The sequence below is a fragment of the Arctopsyche grandis genome, chromosome 13 (assembly GCF_051622035.1).
Source record: "Arctopsyche grandis isolate Sample6627 chromosome 13, ASM5162203v2, whole genome shotgun sequence".
Lineage (NCBI taxonomy): Eukaryota > Metazoa > Arthropoda > Insecta > Trichoptera > Hydropsychidae > Arctopsyche > Arctopsyche grandis.
The window spans coordinates 26,047,504-26,054,629 of record NC_135367.1 but is presented as its reverse complement, the minus strand read 5'-3'; positions in this window follow the sequence as shown (position 1 = coordinate 26,054,629).

The following is a 7,126-nucleotide window of genomic DNA, read 5'->3' as shown; positions in this document are numbered from 1 at the left end:
AAAATGAGCAATATGGCAAAGTATGAAAACGATCGGATAAGAGGTAAATTGTCCTCTGAATTGTAATCGTAAGTGAAACGTAAAGGAGGTTTCTAAAAAAACGTATGTAATTATTATTTATAAATTACTTTATAAATAATAATTACATAATAATGTTTATTGGTTGGGTTAATACGAAGAGTTCTCTAAATTGAGAAATCACCAATTCTCTCCTTAAACATTGATCATGAGTATGGCAAAGTGCTCAATCTGCCATAGCGAAAATAAGAAGAGATTAGTAATAAAAAAGATCTCATCAAAATTTTTAAATTTTGTTACATATGTTTGTGTATTTTCCTATAAGAATTTCAGATTTTAAAAATTTGAGAATAACAGCTGTTAAGAACGAGACCAAAGCTGTTGGGAAACCAATTATAATAATTTACAGGAATTTCTTTAACCTTTAGAGCTTTTCGTCGCAAATATCCCTACGCAATCGCATCGCATCGCGTGTGGTCGATTTTTAATGCGATAATTATAGACTTTTTCTCAATTTCGCGTATCTGATACGCATATTTTTCTAGTTTTTTTTTCTTCAAAAGACTCAAATTGCGATCAAAATTCTAGGCATTGCGTAGGCGTTAAAACAACACGTTATTACGCTAGAAAATGGCGTCTCATTATCGTAATCGCAAGGGCAGGGGCTCTTAACTGATCGCCGCAAATTTTAAACCGTACAATTATACTGTGCCCAGATAAAAATCTATACTCGTAAATAATGAGGGGGATTGGGGGGAGTGAAGCCACCTTGTATTACGAGAAATACAAAAAAGGTGGGGGAGCATTCTTATTTTATTTCATTTTATTTTTGGGCTCGCTCGGCGTAAACTGGTCCGTCGTAAAAACGTGTAGCTAAGAGGGTGGACCGTTAACAAAGACGTTGTCTTTGCAGGGGGGGGTGGTATAAAAGACGCATTATAAAGTTTTGGCAGGGTGACCATATTTTTAAACAAACAACTAAGAATTGGGTTGACAACTTTTCAGCTGAGCTTCTGATATAGTAAATGAAATGTGAAATGAAAATAAAATTCCACTTAGAAAAATCATATTTCCACTCTTCTTGTGGATTAATAACAAAAATTATATTGATAACTGGCTATCCTCGATAAAATAAACGAATAGTCGAAATATGATTTTTCTAAGTGGAATTTAATTTAATTCTCATATAAAGACAATGTAATATATTATCCCTATTAATTCAATTCAGATTCGTGTAAATACGAGTAAATAATAGTACGAGTTTTTAGTTGGCAATTTTACCGATTTAAAATTCAGCACACTTCCAATTAACCGTTTTAAACGAAAACAAAAAATAGTGGGGCCAGAATACAAAATAAAATAGTATAATATAAAATAGTATTAAAATTGAGATAAACCCCAAGTGAAAATACGTACTTTTGACTTTTGATTTGAACTGGACGACTACTTAGAGAGATTTGAAAGCTAAAAAGTACTACAAATGAAAGATAAAATACCCGACTATAGATTCGATTATTCATTTTGAACAGAAAATTCACAGATTTTGAAACATCGACCGAACATTACCAAGATATAGAAAAGTCGCGCTATTTATAAAACACATATATCTCCGAATCTTGAGCCAATCAACATTGTTTATTACCAGATTCGTTTTTACTGGGCATAAATCTATAAGAAAAGTCATATCACGGCTCTGAACCTAAAAAAAAATTCATTTGTCATATGTCGAACAGTGTAATTAAACAACTTGAACGCAAATGTAAGAAAACTTACGCAAGACAAAAGTTGTAATTCCAGTTGTCGGATTGTGTTCAAATAAAGATCAAGAAAAGTTTTAATAAGGATCAAGAAACATTATATTTTATATAAATACATAGTTACATAATTATATCAATACAAGCATTTATACATATATGGAAATGGGAATAGAGATGCCTATTTTACAGGAACCGTTTCAATGAAAATCAGAAAAATCGGCAAACTCTGATAGGAAACGATCGACCTGAAGTCACAATCATGGTCTGGCCAGCAACCACTAGTGGTAATTGATCCGAGACCACTCTGCTTGAAAGCATAATATGCTAACCACTCACTAGTCCACACTGCTAGTTAATAAAAAGCTTGACAATAAATAAGTTCCAACACCTGCTTTTTCTTTAAAACGCACTGAATATACTTGTATATAATAAACACAGGTACATATTATCATTAAAATCGTATAAAACTTCTATGTATTATACACAGGTACATGGAAACAAACAAGAACACCTGGTCGCCCCAAGCCAAGCCATGTTGAAAAGTCTTCGTTTTTTGTGTCATCGTCTTACGTGGACCGCTTGTTATAAATTAAACCGAACGACCGGGTGGAGCGCACGTGAATTTGTATGTATGTGTGTGTGTGTGGGTGTTCAATGGGGGTGGGTGGGGGAGGAAAACCGGAAATGAACACGTTACCCACGGGATGAAATGTAGCACCGGCTAACGTCCAATAAACCTTCAAACTGTGCCGAAATTTAACCTTGCGTTGCGTGGGAAAATTTCTCACAATTTTTTGCAAATATTCTTCAAATACACCCCTCCCTCCCCTCCCTATGCTAATATTCCAAATGTACTGTTGCCCTTGAAACGATATTTCATTCCCTTAGGATTTTTAGCTTTTCCTTGCAGATTTATTTTTTCAGTGACGTACATTATTGTATATGAACAGTGAAATTATAATTTCAGTGAAATCATAACCAGTTACATTGTCAATTAGTATCATCATCGACAGCCATTCACCATCCACTGCTGGATGAAGGCCTCTCCAACACGCTTCCACTCGTCTCCGTTTTGCGCAACTCTCATCCATCTCACCCCACACATTTTCCTATGGCCTCTTTTTAACCGATCAGTAAAAAATTCACATTTTGATCAGAAAAAAAACATTTGGTAGGTAAAAATAATGAATTGCTCAGTGAATATAATAAACTAGTGGTTTTACCCGGCTTCGCTCGGTATTTGTAATATAAACCGTTTAAACATGACTAATCTAATAGTAAACATTTTATTAAATTTATTTGAATAGTTTTATTTTATATAAATTTATTTGAAAACCATTTGTTTTTTTTAATAAATTGACTGTCACGAACAAAAAAACATATATACTAAGTCTTTTTCGAAATTGTATGTATACCAGAATCCGGCGGCCCCCCCCGGCGCCCCTTCGAGCCTTCGCCCCCAGCTCCTGCGCCCCCGGGGACTTCGAATCCAGACTCCGATTCCTTTGAATCCAAAAAAATCGAATCGGCGCCTATGAATCGAAAACAAAATAAATCGAATTTGCTGTATACGAGCCAACCAACGAAGGCTTCATACATATATGCAAAGTGTCTTTCGAAATTATATATTACTAGATACTGTTATATATGTATATGTAATCATTTCCACGAGAAATCCCTAACTACATAGCTACAATGTTTATACCTACTTTCTATTGGATTTCTAAATAATTCTAGTGAAATTTTCAGCTTGGAGGGTTTTCAACAGAAAAGACGTCAGCACTCAAACGGTTAAGGTTAGGTTAGGTTAGGTTAAGTAAGGGTTGTTTTTTATTTATTTAAGATTGGTTTAGATTTTAGGTTACGTAGCTCTACACTTAAGCACATAGAGTGAATCTATTTCAAACCTGTTAATATTAGACCTGAGCTACGCCGGGTATTTTCAGTACATAGCGTGCCGTTGAATCGACTTAAGGTGCGTTTACACGACGCACGAGTATTATGTCATTAGACTGGCGATTTGAACCGATCGTCGTTGCGATTTCGCACCATTTTCTGTTTTTATTTTGGCGAGATTTCGATTTTATTTTTAATTTTATCGCCTCCGTCGTTTTCTTTCTTCGTTTTCATTTTCAGTTTTTTTTTGCCTCTGGTAATCGTCGAGCGTTGCGTGGCCTTCGTTCGCAATCAAAATAAAAGCTGTTCGATTTCGCGGTCGACACGCGATCATCTTATTACAGAATTAGTCACGAGCTCTCTCTCTTTCTCGCCCGGTGCGGGAAATTTCTCGAGAATTCTCGCACCAGCCGCGATGCGATAACCCCCCCCCCCCCCCCCGATGTAGCCGAAAATCACCAATCACGCCAACGTCATATTAATAAAAACAATGTTTCTCGTGTGGGTATTACTCTCTCAGTTTTTTTTTTCACCCAGTCACGAAACTTGCTCGAACGATAAGCGCTTTTCAATTACCGAAAGCAATTAAGACTGTTCAGAGTGCAAGTTTGAAATTCATTCCAAATGAGTTTTCGCGAAAAATTTTCCATCGAACGCAAATCAGATAAGTCATTCATTACCTTGTTACGAAGTATCGCATTATTTTTCTCCATACCTGTAGTGTTTATGGTTTTATTCTTAATACGTGGCAATATATCATTTTTTTTTATGAGCGAGTAGTTCGCGGCTTTATTTCGTAATAAATTCGAGCTTTAAATACGAGAGAGTAAAAAACTAATAACAACCGATGAAGTCGACGATAAAGTTCGAAAGTAATTTATTGAATGTAATGTGTGTGTTCGCATAAAGGCGCACGTTCATTATGTGCAAAATGAATAGTGATATTTTTCATACTGAGCGATTTATTACGTTTTCAAACATCAAAAATTACAAGACACTAGGCAATGTGTGTGTGTGTGTCTTCGTGGATGTGTGTGTACGCTCCCATCGCTGACGTCATCCGTCAAACATGTCAGACGTTCCACACCCCCCACTTCCCCCACTACCCCGCTTCCCCGCGTCTCCTCGACCACTTGAACACGTGGACCACTTTACTCTGATTGGCTGTGCGCCTCTGTCACTCCGATTGGCTGTGTCTCCAAGCGTCCGCCACATACCTATAAGCATACATACCTACAAGCGTCCGTTTTTATATAATGTATATTACTAGCTGAACCCGGAATGCGTTGCAATGCCAGAATAAGGCATGCAATTCCCGTTCCCGTTCCCATTTCAAGTGATGGTTGGAGCTCAAATAGCGTCTCTTCAATTCCGTGGTAACGTGTAACGTGGTTACTAACGAACACATTTCCTTGACTACACAATGGCGCTTCAAACTTTCGCGTCGGTAAAATCGTAATTACGAATATTATTATTAAGAGGTTTTTTCCCGTTTTGTTTTTCACAATAAGCTTCACGGACATGCATACAACAAATCCTAAAAGTTCCATCGTAATTGGTTGAGTGGCTTAGGAGCCTATACGAGACAGACAGACAGACAAATAGACAAACAAACATCAATTTTATATACATATATATATACTAGCTGAACCCGGCATGCGTTGCAATGCCACAATAACGCATGCAATTCCCGTTCCCGTTCCCTTTCCCGTGCCCGTTCCCGTTCTTGTTACCGTTCCCGTTCTCGCTCCCGTTCCCGTTCTCGTAATGTATAGGAACGCATACGTGACAGACAGACAAACATTGATTTTTATATATATGTAGGATTGTTATGAGTGGCACATAATGTAAGATTGGTATGACTGGTATGTAATGTAAGGTTGGTATGAGTGGTATGTAATGTAAGGTTGGTATGAGTGGTATGTAATGTAAGGGTTGGCATGCGTGCGCGCAAGTTTGTTACCAACGTAAACATTTCCTTAACTGCACACTGGCGCTTCATACTTTCGCGTCGATAAAATCGTAATTACGAATATTATTATTAAGAGGTTTTATCCCGTTTTTTTTTCACAATAATCTTCCCGGACATACATATGTACATACAACATACCTGAAAGTTTCATCGTAATCGGTTCAATGGTTTAGGAACTTATTCGAGACAGACAGACATTCAATTTTATATATGTATATATTTATAATATTTTGTATACATATATGTAAAAAAATTACCTTAAGGTTCGCCTCGGGGTAACCTTTCATGTGTAATAAAAAAAATAACAGTCTGGCATATGCGAGACGAGATCGTTTCGTACGCACATACATATAGTACACAATTGTGAAAAATTTATCTGATTCGTTCACGCTCCACTAAAAGTTCACGAGCGTTTAAAAATGCAAAAATTGATTCTGGCGCTTTTAAAATATGAAAACGGGTCATTTAAAGTTCGATAGGGCGAGCTTTCAGCCGGGACTTTTCAGCCCCATTTGCCGCACGTCGGATTAAGTCGAGCGTTTTTATGTTTTTGTAAAAGATCCCAAAACCCCAGCCGGAGATTTTATCGACCGATAGACTTTTTCTCTTAACCCTTAGCAGGCTTAGCGCGATTCGAGCTGTCGAATTATGTGGTTTTAACGGACGTCGAAGTGAAGCTACTTGGCATTTACTCTACGATATGCATATATAAATTGGAGTAATTTTGCTCGTCCATTAATAATAATTCAAGAGTTGTGTATTTCCGGCTTGTAAATTAGCAAACTGAGTGACAATTCGCTTGGCGTTTGTATAATGTATTGTGAAAGTCGACTTCCGCTTCCGGCTCGATGATTCTCGTGGAGCTTTATACTACATATGTATTTGCTTTGTATATATGTATGTATATTATATACTAGTTGTTTCACCCGGCTTCGCTCAGTATTTGTAATATAAGCAGCTTAAACATGGCGAATCTAATAGTAAATATTCATTTGTTTTTTTATTAAATTTATTCGAATCGAACAAAATATAATATTCAACCAATTGAATTATTGTCATAGAAACTTTGTTTTGTTTACGAAGTTACCAACCAAAGATACAAGCTTACAAAGTCCCTTTCGAAATTATATATTAGATTTAATGTTTATATTTAATTTTTTAATGTGATAAAATCTAAGAACTACCTACATACCCTACCTATGTATGTACGGGTCTACGTGACGAGCCAGAATGTTAAATTACAGAAAACACAAATATCGGAAGGCAAAGATCGAAAATCGAAAGATCTTAAGTCGAAAGATCAAAAAAAAGGGTGCATAGTAAACCGTACATACTCACTTAATTTGCGCGAGCAGAGTACAACAGGAACAGGAGGAACAGGCTTTTCCTCCCGTATTCTGCGCACGCACATTAATACGCACGTACGCCGTTAAGCTTCTGCTTAGCGTCGAGAGGCGCCGGGGTTCAATCCCTGGGCCCGGGC